The sequence below is a fragment of the Callithrix jacchus genome, chromosome 1, assembly GCF_049354715.1.
Source record: "Callithrix jacchus isolate 240 chromosome 1, calJac240_pri, whole genome shotgun sequence".
NCBI lineage: Eukaryota > Metazoa > Chordata > Mammalia > Primates > Cebidae > Callithrix > Callithrix jacchus.
The window spans coordinates 86131706-86149742 of NC_133502.1; the positions used below are offsets into that span (position 1 = coordinate 86131706).

General features: G+C 41.4%; 3 pseudogenes across 1 annotated transcript; all 3 read left to right on the plus strand.

Moving 5' to 3' along the window:
• The first annotated feature begins 7717 nt into the window (after positions 1 to 7717).
• Positions 7718 to 9142, plus strand: LOC128931824 (fibulin-5 pseudogene; annotated as a pseudogene).
• Positions 9143 to 9988: 846 nt separating this feature from the next.
• LOC100390158 (DNA (cytosine-5)-methyltransferase 1 pseudogene) lies at positions 9989 to 12942 on the plus strand (annotated as a pseudogene). The gene has a single exon (XR_013532732.1). The product of XR_013532732.1 is annotated as a DNA (cytosine-5)-methyltransferase 1 pseudogene (transcript).
• A 281-nt stretch (positions 12943 to 13223) lies between these two features.
• On the plus strand, positions 13224 to 13818 carry LOC128931825 (HMG box transcription factor BBX pseudogene; annotated as a pseudogene).
• Positions 13819 to 18037: the final 4219 nt, after the last annotated feature.

The following is an 18037-nucleotide window of genomic DNA, read 5'->3' on the forward strand; positions in this document are numbered from 1 at the left end:
CAGGGAGTTTATGGGGGAGGGGATTGTGAAGAGGCAAGAGAATACTTTGTGGGGGTATATTAGATATATCTAATACTTTGTGGATGGATATATTCCTTATTTTAATTATGATGATAGTTTCATGGCTGTATACATATGTAAAAATTTTTACAGGTCCTGCACTTTAAGTATGTGTGTTAGTTATATGCCAACAAAACTTCAATATAAGTGTTAAACAAAAATTAACTACCAAACTACTAAATATGTGTATCACTCTAGGAAATGAAAGACATCTCTTCAATTGCTTTATGTGTCTTGACTTTTTCCCCAAAGGAAAACCTATATTTTGCTTCATTACTTTGTACTCCACATTTCTTTTTACGGTGCTGTCATTTAGTTTAAAAAATAGCTTTCTGTCGGTCATTTCTAATCTGTTTTAAAGTAAATAATTGTAGTGTCCAATTGCAGACTGAGATAACTCACAAATTTTCACACAGCTTGTTCTCCTATAGAATATATGTGATTTTGAGTACTAATATTACACAGTGAATTCAGAATTGTGTGTATGTATGTAGATACCATAGTCTTATAAATAACTTCAGCTTGCAATAATTAACTTGCAGTTAATTCTTCCAGTAGCATGAGTTTGGGCCTTTTGAAAAAAGAACTAAAACGAACTCCTTGCTTGACAATAAAAACACACACACACACATACACACACATACACACACACACAGACACACACAGGCCAAACTGAATAATCTTGTTTTCTCACTTATAATTGTGGGCATTAATTTATGGAGTTCTTTGAGCTATATTAGCATAAAACCCCACCTATAATTATCATTCGTATTAGGTTAATGTTTCACAAATGTGGTCAGTATCGTCTTCCTCAAAAGTACAGCTAGATAGAAGAAATAAGTTCTAGTGTTCTAGAGCACTACAGGGTAACCACAGTAAACAACAGTTTATTGTATCTTTTTTTCCTGGGAGAGAGGTTTTTGCATGTTACCGACCCAAAGAAATGATAAAGATTTGAGGTGATGGATGTGCTAATTACCCTGATTTGACCATTGTACTTTGAATATATCTACTGAAATATTCCACTGTACCCCATGAATATGTACAATTATTATATATCAAGTAAAACATATGAATATGTATGCTAAGTAAGTAAATGAAGTAATTTTCCATTACTTAACATTTTGTTAAATGTACATTTCCAAAGTTATATTTGTTCCTAAGACCTTTTGAATGATCACAATTTCTGCTATTCTCCATAAGGCTTCAGTTTGACAGGATGATGAAATCTTGAATAAAACGCAAAGGAATGTGTTTGTATTTGTACTGCTTCCCTTGTAGGTGGAACGGCCACCAGACCGAGGCTTTCTGGGATGCATTCATTCTCTGTAGTTGAAAGGGATGATCCTGGGTCTGAAGGAAAGAGCCACAGTGACTCCAAGAGTGGAGCCAGGGCATGCTTGACACTGCACAGCTATGGCCATGTGTGTCACCATGGAGGGAGATGTGAGAGAAACGCAGAGGGATTGCTTGTGACTGTGCCTTCTCTATGTATCATGGATTGTTCTGCTCAAATAGTAACGGAGCTGGTAAACATAGGAAACAAAGAATATTTCATTTGACATTATAAGGAATGCAACAATTATGGTCATTTGAAAGTAAATGATATCTGTTGAGAATTCCTAGTTTTAATTGGGAACAAATGTGCTTCTCTTCTTGAAAAGCCACAGGCTACTGGTTTTATATCTATTATCAGTCCTCTCTGGATTTCTCAAAGGATTTTCTGTATATCCTACCATTTTCCTTCTCTTTATTGCAGTTTGGAAGTAGTTTGTTATCAGGATTATCAAAGCATCATTGCTATTTATGACAATGACTTTAAGAGATGCAAGAATATTAGGAACACTTTAGAAAAAATATTTTACCCTGGAAGGCAAATGCTAATTTCAGGAACTACTGATCTATTATAAAACAGAACCACTCAGACATTTAACTCTAAGGCTTTTGCATATCTGTTGTTAGAGGCATATGGTGGGGAACATGACTCAGCTTCTGCTCAAGTACGAGGTGTTGTCTGCAGCGAAGGAAGAATTTGAGTGTAGTATCAATGGGACTAGACAGTACTCTTTGAATATAATTGTGTATCTTGGAAACTGACTCATCAAAGCTATTAGATTCATAGCATCATTTAAGTATCATTGAGCTCTGTATTTTTCATTATAGAGTACAATAGGCTTTATTTGGTAGAAAAATTGGGTCTAAGATGGAAGCAATTTGTGATTTTTGAAGAAACTTTTGGGGATTAGTTACTTTGAGGTTGTCAAGATAGCACCATAGTAAGTCCTCTGCCTTTCCTCTAGATTTATTTATGATTTGGAATTAGTTTATGACTTAAAAAATGTGACAGGTACATGACACACACCAGTAGTCCCAGCTACATGGGAAACTGAGGCAGAAGGATCACTTGAGTCCAGGAGTTAGAGACCACCCTGGGCAACATGGTGAGACCCCCATCAGAAAAAAAATCAATTCCCAATACCATTCTGGAATGTTGTTAATATAACTAGGTAGAATTGTGATCAGTTCTTTACTACAATGTTAAAATGGTCCTCAGTCCATATTTGTTAAGTACAATCTTAGTGTTTCTGTGGAAACTAATATATTCGAAATAGAAATTGGATTGCATTTGAATATGAAATAACTCTGAATTGAGGGTCATCTCTTTTAACAGTTGTGATTAGCTTGATTAATGACAATTATCTGTACTTTTCAGGCAATGCCTAGGCAAGTACCCAAGGCACAATAGCCTCCTCCTTGCCTGTGTGTGTGTGTGTGTGTAGGGTGATAATATTTCTGGGAATTTGTCTTACATAAAATGATACCGTCTTTCACAAAATGACCTAGAGGAAGTTGGAAATTTCGTTATCCTGGCTTCCTGATGAGCAAGATCTGCTTCTCTTTCTGACTCACGCTGATGCAACAGTATACTTAGCTTCACTTCTCCAGTAAATAAGGAAGAGATTTATTATAAAAGACAATTTCTAACTGATTTTCAAGGGGATGGGTGGTTGTCAAGCTCAGTTTTTTCCATGCACTGAGAAAAAATTATTGTAAGCTCTCCGTAAAAGAGGAGGTAAAATGTAAGGATTCTAAGTGAGAAAATAGTAAGCTTTAAATTAGAAATTGATGCCAGAAAAATAATAATATGTAATCTAACATGAAAATATTTTGAAGACTATTAGGATATCTCCCTTAAAGTTTATTTAGTTCTGCAAAATATGTATTGAAGAGCTATTATATATTACTTTATGTCATATTTAAAGTGCTAAAATTAAAGAGAAACAAGTAGAAAAAAGTAAAGATGATATTATTATTTTATCACCCAGGTTATTTCAAGACTAGAGACATTATTTGTTTGTTTGTTTGTTTGTTTTTTGAGACGGAGTTTCGCTCTTGTTACCAAGGCTAGAGTGCAATGGCACGATCTCGGCTCACCGCAACCTGCACCTCCTGGGTTCAAGCAATTCTCCTGCCTCAGCCTCCCGAGTCGCGGGGACTACAGGCGCGCACCACCATGCCCAGCTAATTTTTCTATTTTTTAGTAGAGACGGTGTTTCACCTTGTTGACCAGGATGGTCTCGATCTCTTGACCTCGTGATCCACCCGCCTCGGCCTCCCAAAGTGCTGGGATTATAGGCGTGAGCCACCGCACCCGGCCTGACTAGAGACATTCTTTAAATAAACCCAAATTATGACTCCTTGCACTTAAGTTTTGCTAACCTAAAAAATATGTATGATTTCAGAGATTTCTGCATATTTTGGAATGGCTCTTCACTTCCTTGTAATTTCCAATTAAATCACCCATTTTACCCATTAACTAAAACCCCTGTTCCCTTACTGCTTCACTTCACGGGGATATGACCCTGACCAGAGAAATCATCCCATTGAATTTCTGAGCCACACTGTTTTGTGTGGCTAAAATAAGACTGTCAAAGTATGACTTCACAAATCACATGGTTATTGCCATGCAAGGAGAATTTGTTTTCTTAGGTTCGCAATGCTTGAAAAGGGGGAGAATAATGTGAACAAATCTACAAGGAATACACTCAAGAGATGAGGCACATTAACCACTGAGTGAGTGAGTTCCAAATATTCAAGTCTAGTTCCTGAAGTACGAATGAAGCAGGCCTCTGTGGAAAGAAAAATCCAATTAAAGTTTGAGGTGCACCATTGTTTTCAAGCGAATTCTCTGGAAAGATGGTGTCTGACATCATGGAGATCCTCAAAGACACCTAAGGTCCCCTGACACTAGTGGATGGTGCTGGTGTTGCAGGCCAGGCTTCGAAGCTCAAAGACTGGCGGAGTGGGGCACTGTTGCTGCCTGAGTTCAGTCTTCCAAGAAGTGACCGGCAGTGCAGCCCTGTTGTAGAATGTGCTCGCCATATTTGGAGAAATGGCTGAGATGGACGTTCTCAGAGTGTTCATCGAACTCTTATGTATTTTGAAATCCAGTGGTTGAGATCAGTAACTCACATATGATGGGTCTGATAAGCTCTGACATCGCATTCTTTTATTTTATTTTACTTTTTCTGAGATGGCGTCTTGGTCTGTCGTCCAGGCTGTAGTGTAGTGGCGTGATTTTGGCTCACTGCAACCTCTGCCTCCAGGTTCAATTGATTCTCCTGCCTCAGGCTCCCAGGTAGCTGGGATTACAGGTGCCCGCCACCACGCCTGGCTAATTTTGTATTTTCAGTAGAAATGGGATTTTGCCCTGTTGGCCAGGCTGGTCTCGAACTGGCTGGACTTGAACTCCTGACTTCGTGATCCTCCCACCTGGGCCTCCCAAAGTGCTTGGATTCCAGGTGTGAGCCACAGCGCCTGGCTGACATCGCATTCTTGAGGTGGGGCAGTACAATCTAAGTTCTTGTCACAGCAAAACACAGCAAGCTGTTTAAGTCTTTGGAATCATTCTAAAACACATGACACACATGAGCTTCAAGCTTACTGATTTATGTGTGCACCTTCTCTGAGGAACATCTTTTGGTTATCCTTGTCCAGAATAGCAAATATTTTTCAAAGTGAAAATGAAAAAATTAAATTAGAAAAATATGGTGACAATAAGGTGGCTCATTACAGTGTTCAAGCTACAGATAAGAAAATGACATGCCCTCCAACTGTCATTCTGTTTATTTTTCAGTAATATTCAAAATATTTATTGCAAGTTAGCATTTCAAGGATGAAATTAAGATGCCTGTCTTTCAGTTCGAGTTTGGCAATTTTACATATTTGATGTGAAACTCTGCTTTTAAATGTTGCTGGGAGTCTTTAGTGTTGCATATGAATAATAAAAATTAAATTTGTATTTTATATTGAAATAAGATATACAGTGTTTTATATGGCAAATATTCTTCTTCCTTTTAAGGGAAGAAGAGAAATATTAAGGTGGATGTTAGTCAAGTAAATCATACCTAAAAGTAACTTTCTAATAGTTGAAAAGTCACTTATGCCGTACCTACATGAAGAATAAAGTGAATTGACAGTCATTCAGACAGCCCAGTGGGACATCAAAACTCTCCAAACCTTTCACAATAGGAAAACAAAGGCAGGCCTCCTTAATTATGCTACATGGCAAGTCAAAACATGAACGTAATATCTGAAAAAGCCTGAAAAAACATATCTGGCTAACTAGATCTTATTGCAGGCAGTGAGAGAGTGGTGGGAAATGTGAATGTGTCTGTGTGGGGTAGTGGCAGGGGGATCAGAATATACGGATTACAAGGAAAACTGTGACTCTTGGCAAATTACTTGTTTTGGTGCTCCTCTTCATTTTTTTTAAATTATGGCAGAAGACTTTGTTTACACATTTCTAGCTGTATAAAATACAAATTCTTCAGTTATTGCATTTCTGTAATACATTAAAATACATGAGAAAATTACATTAAAAAGAGGCGTGATTACAGAAACAAAATGTTACTGAAATATGATATCATCCTATAATTCATAATTATATTTGTAAATATCATGTTTATAAGTAATTTATAAGAAACTAGAGCCATATGCAAAGCTTTTCATACTTAATTTAGTGTTTTATTTTTTAGGTAAGCCATTTATTTTTTTAAAATTATGGCTTTCTGTTATTGCATTTTAGGTTTTGGGGTACAGGTGAAGAACATGCAAGATTGTTGCATAGGTACACACATGGCAACGTGATTTGCTGCCCTCCTCCCCTTCACCTATATCTGGTATTTCTCCCCATGCTATCTCTCCCCAGCTCCCCACCCCTCAACTGTCCCTCCTCTATTTCCCCCCAACAGACCCCAGTGTGGGATGCTCCCCTCCCTGTGTCCATGTGTTCTCATTGTTCAACACCCACCTACAAGTGAGAACATGCGATATTTGATTTTCTGTTCTTGTGTCAGTTTGCTGAGAAAGATGGTTTCCAGGTTCATCCATGTCCCTACAAAGGACAGAAACTCATTTTTTATGGCTGCATAGTATTCCATGGTGTATATGTGCCACATTTTCCCTGTCCAGTCTATCATCAATGGGCATTTGGGTTGGTTCCAGGTCTTTGCTATTGTAAACAGTGCTGCAATGAACATTCATGTGCATATGTCCTTATAGTAGAATGATTTATAATCCTTCAGATATATACCCAGTAATGGGATTGCTGGGTCAAATGGAATTTCTATTTCTAGGCCCTTGAGGAATCGCCACACTGTCTTCCACAATGGTTGAACTAATTTACACTCCCAACAGCAGTGTAAAAGTGTTCCTATTTCTCCACATCCTCTCCAGCAACTGTTGTCTCCAGATTTTTTAATGATCACCATTCTAACTGGTGTGAGATGGTATCTCAATGCAGTTTTGATTTGCATTTCTCTAATGACAAGTGATGATGAGCATTTTTTCATATGTTTGTTGGCCTCATGTATATCTTCTTTTGTAAAGTGTCTGTTTATATCCTTTACCCACTTTTGAATGGGCTTGTGTATTTTTTTCTTGTAAATCTGTTTGAGTTCTTTGTAAATTCTGGATAGCAGCCCTTTGTCAGATGGGTAAACTGCAAAAATTTTTTCCCATTCTGTTGGTTGCTGATTCACTATAATAACTGTTTCTTTTGCCATGCAGAAGCTGTGGAGTTTGATTAGGTCCCATTTGTCTATTTTGGCTTTTGTTGCCAATGTTTTTGGTGTTTTGGTCATGAAGTCCTTGCCTACTCCTATGTCCCGAATGGTTTTGCCTAGGTTTTCTTCTAGGGTTTTTATGGTGTTAGGTTTTATGTTTAAGTCTTTAATCCATCTGGAGTTAATTTTAGTGTAAGGTGTCAGGAAGGGGTTCAGTTTCTGCTTTCTGCACATGGCTAGCCAGTTTTCCCAACACCATTTATTAAACAGGGAATCCTTTCCCCATTGCTTGCTTTTGTCAGGTTTGTCAAAGATTGGAAGGTTGTAGATATGTTGTGTTGCCTCCAATGCCTCTGTTCTGTTCCATTGGTCTATATCTCTGTTTTGGTACCAGTACCGTGCTGTTTTGATTACTGTAGCCTTGTAGTATTGTTTGAAGTCCGGTAGTAGTGTGATGCCTCCCACTTTGTCCTTTTTGCTTAGAATTGACTTGGCTATGCAGGCTCTCTTTTGGTTCCGTATGAAGTTTAAGGTGTTTTTTTCCAGTTCTTAGAAGAAGGTCATTGGTAGCTTGATAGGAATAGCATTGAATCTGTAAATTACTTTGGGCAGTATGGCCATTTTCACAATATTGATTCCTCCTAACCATGAACATGGAATTCTCGAATCGATGAATGCTGGACCATCCCTGAGGCCTGCCGAGGAGACATGATGTGTATTAACCAAAATGGTGGGTATTTATGCATCCCCCGAACAAACCCCATGTATCGAGGGCCCTACTCGAACCCCTATTCGACCCACTACTCAGGTCCGTACCCAGCAGCTGCCCCACTGCTCTCAGCTCCAAACTATTCCACAATCTCCAGGCCTCTTATATGCCACTTTGGATACCAGATGAAGGCAACCAGTGTGTGGATGTGGACAAGTGTGCAACAGATTCCCACCAGTGCAACTCTACCCAGATCTGTATCAACAATGAAGGCGGGTACACCTGCTCCTGCACCGATGGATACTGGCTACTGGAAGGCCAGTGCTTAGATATTGATGAATGTCACTATGGTTACTGCCAGCAGCTCTGTGTGAATGTTCCTTGATCCTACTCTTGTACATGCAACCCTGGTTTTACCCTCAATGAGGATGGAAGGTCTTGCCAAGATGTGAACGAGTGTGTAACTGAGAGCCCCTGTGTGCAAACCTGCGTCAACACCTATGCCTCTTTCGTCTGCCACTGTGACCCGGGATATGAACTTGAGGAAGATGGTGTTCACTGCAGTGATGTGGACGAGTGTAGCTTCTCTGAGTTCCTCTGCCAACATGAATGTGTGAACCAGCCTGGCACATATTTCTGCTCCTGCCCTTCAGGCTACATCCTACTGGATGACAACCAAAGCTGCCAGGATATCAATGAATGTGAGCACAGAAACCACACATGCAACCTGCAGCAGACTTGCTACAATTTACAAGGGGGCTTCAAATGCATTGACCCCATCCGCTGTGAGGAGCCTTATCTGAGGATCAATGATAACCGCTGTATGTGTCCTGCTGAGAACCCTGGCTGCAGAGACCAGCCCTTTACCATCTTGTACCTGGACGTGGATGTGGTGTCAGGACACTCTGTTCCCGCTGACATCTTCCAAATGCAAGCCACGACCTGCTACCCTGGGGCCTATTACATTTTCCAGATCAACTCTGGGAATGAGGGCAGAGAATTTTATGTGCAGCAAACGGGCCCCATCAGCACCACCCTAGTGATGACGCGCCCCATCAAAGGGCCCCAGGAAATCCAGTTGGACTTGGAAATGATCACTGTCAACACTGTCATCAACTTCAGAGGCAGCTCTGTGATCCGACTGTGGATATATGTGTCGCAGTACCCATTCTGAGCCTTGGGCTGGAGCCTCTGATGCTGCCTCTCATCAGCACCAAGGGACAGGAGAAGAGAGGAGAGGAAACAACAGAGAGAATAAGAGTGAGACAGACGTTACGCATTTCCTGCTGAATGTTTCCCCAAAGAGTCAGCCCCGACGTCCTGACTCCCACCAGTACTATTGCAGACCTGTCGCCTTGAAGGACATGCCACCCCCAGTTCCTATGATGCAGTTATCAAAAAGTATTATCACTGGCTCCCTGATATAAGATTGTTGATTTTTCAAGGCCTTCAGTTTATTTCCATGTTTTTTAAGGAACCTACATTAGGTTTGTGGTGGTCTATGTTCAAAGACTGCGAACAGCTTGCTGTCACCTCTTCCACTCCTTCTCTCACTGTGTTGCTGCTTTGCAAAGACCTGGGAGCTGGTGGGGAACGCTCGGAGTAGCTAGTTTGCTTTTTGCATACATTGAGAAGGCTATGTAAACAAACCGCAGCAGTATCGAAGGGTTTTCAGAGAATGAATTTCAAAACCATGTCTGGTATTTTCAGCCATAAAAGAAGTTTGAATTGTCCTTAAATTAGTATCACTGTTTAATCCTGTCTTGTTCATTTTGAGTATTAAAAAAAAATAAGTTGTAGAATTCCTTCCAAAGGCCTTCAGACATGTGCTATGTTCTCTTTTCCCAAACCCAGCCTCCTCTCCATTTTAGCACAATGTTTTCTTTGAGGACTCCTTAATCTTGCTTTCTTTAGAATTTTTACCCAATTGTATTGGAAGGCAGAGGTCCGCAAACTGATTAAATATTTGAAGAGAAACAAAACCTGTCTGGTCACGACAGGAGCCTGATTTATCTTGTTCACAGCTATATTCCTCAGCACCTGGCACAGTTTCAGGTGCTCAATAAATGTTTGTTGAATGAATAAATTTGACCTTATTTATTCTTAAAAGGCAGTCATAGAAGGTGTTTACTTGGTTATAGAATACTTTTTTCTTTGGTTGATTGTTGGCTTCAATGGTATTTGCCAATTCATTTGCATTGTATCAAAAGGTAAAACTTGACATCTTTGTGAAATCTGGAGGCTTCCATTTTTATCTCACTGTACCATGCACCTAATTTCTAGAAAGAAACTGCAAGTAATACATATTAGGCTGTGATTTTCTAATTTTGAAAAGTGGTTGATTTTGGTGATTATGTGATGCTGCAAAGAGGTGCTGTGGTGGCTGTGCAGGTATTACTTGATATTGAGTCAATTCAGTGCTGTTTTGGGGAAAACTAAACCATCAATTGAGATCTTGATAAAATAAGATGGTGGCTCAGTGGTACTGTTTTTTCTTAGGAATATAAAAATTTCCTTTTTCTAAGGTTACATCTTTTTTATACTCTCTGTTTTGAAGTGGAAGACCAAGCAGTCAGAATGAACTTCTGGGTTTTAATTAAGGGTACAGCATGGTATAACTAAAAGAGTATGAGCTTCATTTTAAAAGGACCAGCAGAATCCTAGTTTCATAAATTAACTGCATGATTTTCAGCAAGTTGTTTAATGTCTATTGACCTCAGTTTTTCATCTATAAAATGTAACTGTGTGTCTCCTAAGGTGGTTGTGAGGATCAGGTGAAATTTATATTTCAAGTGTCCAGCACAATATTTGGCAGATAAAGTACTCAATAAAGGTTATCCCTTCTCTATAAATAAAAATCAATACAACATTAAAATCATTATATTTTAGAAATAGCAGAAAAATAGATCAGTTTTAAAATCAGCAGGTAGAATAAAACAAATAACAACAAAAAAACCCTGATACTTATTTTTTGAGTTTAAGTCGAACACCCATATGAATTTATTAAATCCAGACTGTGTTAAAGGGTGGTGGTAGGGGGGAAGTGGTTGAGGGATGAGGGACAAGATGATGGACGGCCATGGGCATCCTATAGTGGGGCCTGGCCCCAGCCCCATCCCTGCCCACTCCCTTGGCAGCACTACTTCAGCTTCACCATGATTCCCAGTGGTGCTGGGCTGGCAGGGCGAGATGGCTGGAAACACAGAGGGACAGAGGGACAGATGGCACCTCCACAAACAAGCCCTGGCCTGCCCTGGCCCCTACATCACACACTGGTCCCTGACTCGCGGTGGGCCTCCTGCCACCCTGGCCTGATCTATCTAGGGAAAGGGTGACAGGGAGGGGGGTGAGGGGGCCAGGGCACAGGGGTTGTGGTCACCAGGAGCCGGAACAGGCAAGGACCAGTTGTGACTAATCCTTTTTCTTGTCCTCTTCTTGCTTTGGAGGGGCCTCCTGGGGCTTGCTGGCAGAGCTGGCCCCCTGGGTGGGCTTGGTGGGCAGGGATGTGGAGATCTCCTCCCTGGTGGCGGTGGTCATGGTGGGTGCAGGTGCGGGCATGAGGGACCCTGCTGCTGTGGGAACCTCGGCCACAGGGGTGGAGGCTATGGGGTCCTCTCCACTCGTACCAAACTCGTTGACCTGAGTGGGGTCGACATGGTAGATTCTCTGTTGGTAGAGGTAGATGAAGAAAACCACATCATCTCTCAGGCAGCCAATCCGGTACATAACAGGCATCTTGATGACAAAGGCGAACAGGTCGTCGATGAAGGTGTTAAGGGCCTTGTAGTTGAGCATGCGCCATGGCAGGTGGGCCACGGACTTGAGCTTGTAGTTGATGAAGAGCTAGGGCGTCATGGTGATGAAGCCAAAGGTCAGCAGGAAGCCATAGAGCATGCTGAGCACCCAGGAGTACCAGCCCTTGTGCTCCAGGTACAGAAGGCTGTAGACGGCGTAGCAGCCCAGGAGTGGGAAGAGGATCCAGGACAGGTACCAGAACACCATATCATCATACACCTTGGTCGAGGACTCGATATACGTGGACTTGTCCTTGAATGACAGGTGGGAGAAGATACCTGCCACCCTGTGCTCCTGGTCCAGCTGGACGTCCATGACCTTGGTGATCTTCCAGAGGTTGATGATGGGCTATCAGTGCACCTTTGGAATGCTGCAGGCCGGTCAGCATGGCATGGCCCAGACGTGGAGGCAGGCCATCATCCTGGCCGCAACCCCTGGAGAGAAGCTCCCCCTGTTCCCGGAGCCACTGCATGTGTTTGCGCCCTGGGCCTGCCAGCTGAGCATGGTGGTGGATGACAAGAAGTTCGTGAGCAACATAAACAGGTTGAGCTCGGGTCCTTTCTGGACCATCACGGTGCGAGACACGTTGTCTGACCTGCTGGAGGTGCAGAACAGAGCCTCAGCACTGGAGATCTTCTACAATGGGGAGCCTCAGTCCTGGTTCCAGAGGCAGTTCCAGGCATACAGTACCAGCCTATCCTCAGGGACCACATCTGTAAGAACATGAGAGCAGTGGTGGCTGCCCGCATGTGGCACATCCTCTTGGCCCCTGGCTCAGACTGACAAGATCTACCCAACATCAAAGTGCTGCTTGGATGGTACCATGGCCCGGAAGCTGCGGTATACCCACCACGACAGGAAGAATGGTCGCAGCAGCTCCGGGGCCCTCTGTGGGGTCTGCTCCTGTGTGGAAGACGGCAAAGCCTGTGACTCTGCAGCTAGGCAGTTCAACACCCTCATCCCCTGGTGCCTGCCCCACACTGGGAACTGGCACAACCACTGGGCTGGCCTCTATGGAAGGCTCGAGTGAGACGGCTTCTTCAGCACAACCGTCACCAACCCTGAGCCCATGGACAAGCAGGGCCGCGTGCTCCACCCCGAGCAACACCATGTGGTGAGTGTGCCCACTCCCAGGGCTTCCCCGACACCTACCAGCTCTTTGGCAACATCCTGGACAAGCACAGGCAGGTGGGCAATGCCATGCTACCGCCCCTGGCCAAAGCCATTGGCTTGGAGATCAAGCTCTGTGTGTTGGCCAAAGCCTGAGAGAATGCCTCAGCTAAAATAAAGGAGGAAGGTGCTAAGGACTAGTTCTGCCCTCCCATGTTTCTGGCACCAGGAATCCCCAATATGCACTGATATTGTGTTTTTAACATGTCAATCTGTCCGTTCACATGTATGGTAAGGTGCTTGTGGCCTTGGCTGACATGAAGCTGTTGTGCAAGGTTCGCTTATGAACTAATGATTTAGTGATCAAATTGTGCAGTACTTTGTGCATTCTGGATTTTAAGTTTTTTATTATGCATTATATCAAATCTACCACTGTATGAGTGGAAATTAAGACTTTAAAATGCAATGAAAAAAAAGAGAAAATGTCAAAGGAGAAATCCTCAGACACCACCAGAGTCAAGACCTTCAGATTTCATTTGTATTTCTGACAGCAAGAACATTTCTGGTGAGGCACCAGAGGGTATAAAGGCAGAACCATTGACCCCCATGGAAGATGCACTACCACCCATCCTATCAGGACAGGTCAAATCCGAGGACAGTGACTGTCACAGAAAAATAGAAACTTGTGGTTCCAAGAAATCTGAAAGGTCTTGCAAAGGTGCTCTTTATAAAACCATGGTGTCTGAAGGCATGCTCACCTCTCTGCGAGCTAATGTTGACAGAGGGAAATGAAGCTCAGGAAAAGGAAACTCCTCTGATCATGAAGGGTGTTGGAATGAAGAAAGCTGGACATTTAATCAGAGTGGGATCCATGCGAGCAAGAAGTTCAAGAAGACAAAGCCAAAGGAAGACTGTCTCCTTGGCTCCCCAAAGCTGGATGAAGAATATGAAAAAAAATTCAACAGCCTTCTGCAATATAGACCTATTACATTTGACCAGAAATGTGTTCCTGTCCCAAGAAAAAAGAAGAAGACTGGAAATGTGTCCTCAGAAGTGACTAAAACCAGTGAAGGTTAGATGTGACCTGTACCTTCCTGCCGTGTGGTCAGAATCTCAACTGACCCTTCAGCTAAGTTTCTGCAGCTCCCTTTAGACATGTAATTGGATTTGGAATTGAGGCAACAGGGAGTTAGAATCTCAAGTTGCTTTCCAAGGTTATCTTTGTTTCTTGTTTTTTTCCTTCTTTTCTTTTTTATTTGCATTTTAGGCTTTGGGGTACATGTGCAGAACATGCAAGATAGTTGCACAGGTAAACACGTGGCAGTGTGTTTTGCTGCCTTCCTCCCCTTCAGCCACATTTGGCATTTCTCCCCACGCTATTCCTCCCCAGCTCCCCCCCTCACTGTCCCTCCCCTATTCCCCCAATAGACCCCAGTATGTAGTGCTCCCTTCCCTGTGTCCATGTGTTCTCATTGTTCACCACCCACCTATGAGTGAGAATATGCAGTATTTCATTTTCTGTTCTTGTGTCAGTTTGCTGAGAATGATGTTCTCCAGATTCATCCATGTCCCTAAAAAGGACATGAACTCATCATTTTTGATTGCTGCATAATATTCCATGGTATATATGTGCCACATTTTCCCATTCCAGTCTATACTCGATGGGCATTTGGGTTGGTTCCAGATCTTTGCTGTTGTAAACAATGCTGCAATGTGCTGCAATGATGAACATTGGTGTGCATGTGTCCTTAGAGTAGAACTATTTATGGTCCTTTGGATATATACCCAGTAATGGGATTGCTGGGTCAAATGGAATTTCTATTTCTAGGTCCCTGAGGAATCACCACACTGTCTTCCACAATGGTTGAACTAATTTACACTCCCACCAGCAGTATAAAAGTGTTCCTATTTCTCCACATCCTCTCCAGCAACTGTTGTCTCCAGATTTTTTAATGATCACCATTCTAACTGGTGTGAGATGGTATCTCAATGTGGTTTGGATTTGCATCTCTCTAACGACCAGTGATGATGAGCATTATTTCATATGTTTGTTGACCTCATGTATGTCTTCTTTTGTAAAGTGTCTGTTCATATCCTTTGCCCATTTTTGAATGGGCTTGCGTGTTTTTTTCTTGTAAGTCTGTTTGAGTTCTTTGTAAATTCTGGATATCAGCCCTTTGTCAGATGGGTAAACTGCAAAAATTTTTTCCCATTCTGTTGGTTGCCGATTCACTCTAGTGACTGTTTCTTTTGTCGTGCAGAAGCTGTGGAGTTTGATTTAGGTCCCATTTGTCTATTTTAGACAAACAACAAAAGTTGCCAATGCTTTTGGTGTTTTGGTCATGAAGTCCTTGCCTACTCCTATGTCCTGAATGGTTTTGCCTAGATTTTCTTCCAGGGTTTTTATGGTGCCAGGCCTTATGTTTAAGTCTTTAATCCATCTGGAGTTAATTTTAGTGTAAGGTGTCAGGAAGGGGTCCAGTTTCTGCTTTCTGCACATGGCTAGCCAGTTTTCCCAACACCATTTATTAAAACAGGGAGTCCTTCCCCATTGCTTGTTTTTGTCAGGTTTATCAAAGATTGTATGGTTGTAGATATGTTGTGTTGCCTCCGATGCCTCTGTTCTGTTCCATTGGTCTATATCTCTGTTTTGGTACCAGTACAATGCTGTTTTGATTACTGTAGCCTTGTACTATAGTTTGAAGTCTGGTAGTCTGATGCCTCCAGCTGTGTTCTTTTTGCTTAGAATTGACTTGGCTATGTGGGCTCTCTTTTGGTTCCATATGAAGTTCAAGGTGGTTTTTTCCAGTTCTGTGAAGAAAGTCAATGGTAGCTTGATGGGGATAGCATTGAGTCTATAAATTACTTTGGGCCGTATGGCCATTTTCACAATATTGATTCTTCCTAACCATGAACATGGAATGTTTCTCCGTCTCCTTGTGTCCTCTCTTATTTCGTTGAGCAGTGTTTTGTAGTTTTCCTTGAAGAGGTCCCTTATGTTCCTTGTAAGTTGTATTCCTAGGTATTTTATTCTCTTTGTAGCAATTGTGAATGGCAGCTCGTTCTTGATTTGGTTCTCTTTAAGTCTGTTATTGGTGTATAGAAATGCTTGTGATTTTTGCACATTGATTTTATATCCTGAGACTTTGCAGAAGTTTCTTATCAGTTTCAGGAGTTTTGGGGCTGAGACGATGGGGTCTTCTAGATATACTATCATGTCGTCTGCAAATAGAGACAATTTGGCTTCCTCCTTTCCTATTTCAATACCCTTTATTTCTTTTTCTTAGCTTATTGCTCTGGCTAGAACTTCCAGTACTATATTGAATAGGAGTGGTGAAAGAGGGCATCCTTGTCTAGTGCCGGATTTCAAAGGGAATGCTTCCAGTTTTTGCCCATTTAGTATGATATTGGCTGTTGGTTTGTCATAAATATCTTTTATTATTTTGAAATATGTTCCATCAATACCGAGTTTATTGAGGGTTTTTAGCATAAAGGGCTGTTGAATTTTTTCAAATGCCTTCTCTGTGTCAATTGAGATAACCATGTGGTTTTTGTTTTTGGTACTGTTTATGTGGTGAATTACATTTACAGACTTGTGTATGTTGAACCAGCCTTGCATCCCCGGGATGAATCCTACTTGATCATGATGGATAAGCCTTTTGATGTGCTGTTGTAATTGGCTTGCTAGTATTTTATTGAAGATTTTTGCATCTATGTTCATCATGGATATTGGCCTGAAGTTTTCTTTTCTTGTTGAGTTTCTGCTGGGTTTTGGTATCAGGATGATGTTGGTCTCATAAAATGATTTAGGAAGGAATCCCTCTTTTTTGATTATTTGGAATAGTTTCAGAAGGAATGGTACCAGCTCCTCATTGTGTGTCTGGTAGAATTTGGCTGTGAACCCATCTGGACCTGGGCTTTTTTTGTGTGGTAGGCTCTTAATTACTGCCTCAACTTCAGACCTTGTTATTGGTCTATTCATATTTTTGGCTTCCTCCTGGTTTAGGCTTGGGAGGACATGAGTGTCCAGGAATTTATCCATTTCTTCCAGGTTTACTAGTTTATGTACATAGAGTTGTTTATAATATTCTCTGATGATGGTTTGAATTTCTGTGGAATCTGTGGTGATTTCCCCTTTATCGTTTTTTATTGCATCTATTTGGTTATTCTCTCTTTTCTTTTTTATCAGTCTGTCTAGTGGTCTATTTTGTTGACCTTTTCAAAAACCCATCTCTTGAATTTATTGATTTTTTGAAGGGTTTTTCGTGTCTCTATCTCCTTCAGTTCAGCTCTGATCTTAGTTATTTCATGCCTTCTGCTAGGTTTTGAGGTTTTTTGATCTTGCTTCTCTAGCTCTTTCAATTTTGATGATAGGGTGTCATTTTTGGATCTCTCCACTCTTCTCATGTCAATACTTATTGCTATATATTTTACTCTAGAGACTGCTTTAAATGTGTCCCAGAGATTCTGGTATGTTGTTTCTTTGTTTCGTTGGTTTAGAAGAACTTATTTATTTCTGCCTTCATTTCATTATCCGGTCAACATTCAAGATCCAGTTGTTCAGTTTCCATGACGCTGTGCAGTTCTGAGTTAGTTTCTGAATTCTGAGTTCTAACTTCATTGCACTATGGTCTGAAAGCCTGTTTGTTATGATTTCTGTTGTTTTGCATTTGCTGAGGAGTGCTTTACTTCCAATTATGTGGTCAATTTTAGAGTAGGTGTGATGTGGTGCTGAGAAGAATGTATATTCTGTGGATTTGGGGTGGAGAGTTCTGTAAATGTCTATCAGGTTTGCTTGTTCCAGGTCTGAGTTGAAGCCCTGGATATCCTTGTTAATTTTCTGTCTGGTTGATCTATCTAATATTGACAGTGGAGTGTTAAAGTCTCCCACTATTATTGTGTGGGAGTCTAAGTCTCTTCATTATGTAATGTCCTTCTTTGTCTCTTTTGATCTTTGTTGCTTTAAAGTCTATTTTATCAGAGATGAGAATTGCAACTCCTGCTTTTCTTTTGCTCTCCATTTGCTTGGTAAATCTTCCTCCATCCCTTTATTTTGAGCCTTTGTGTATCCTTGAATGTGAAATGGGTTTCCTGGATACAGCACACTGATGGGTTTTGGCTTTTTATCCAATTTGCCAGTCTGTGTCTTTTGACCGGTGCATTTAGTCCATTTACATTTAGGGTTAATATTGTTATGTGTGAATTTGATACTGCCATTTTGATGCTAGCTGGCTGTTTTGCCCATTAGTTGATGCAGATTCTTCATTTTGTTGATGCTCTTTAGCACTTGGTATGT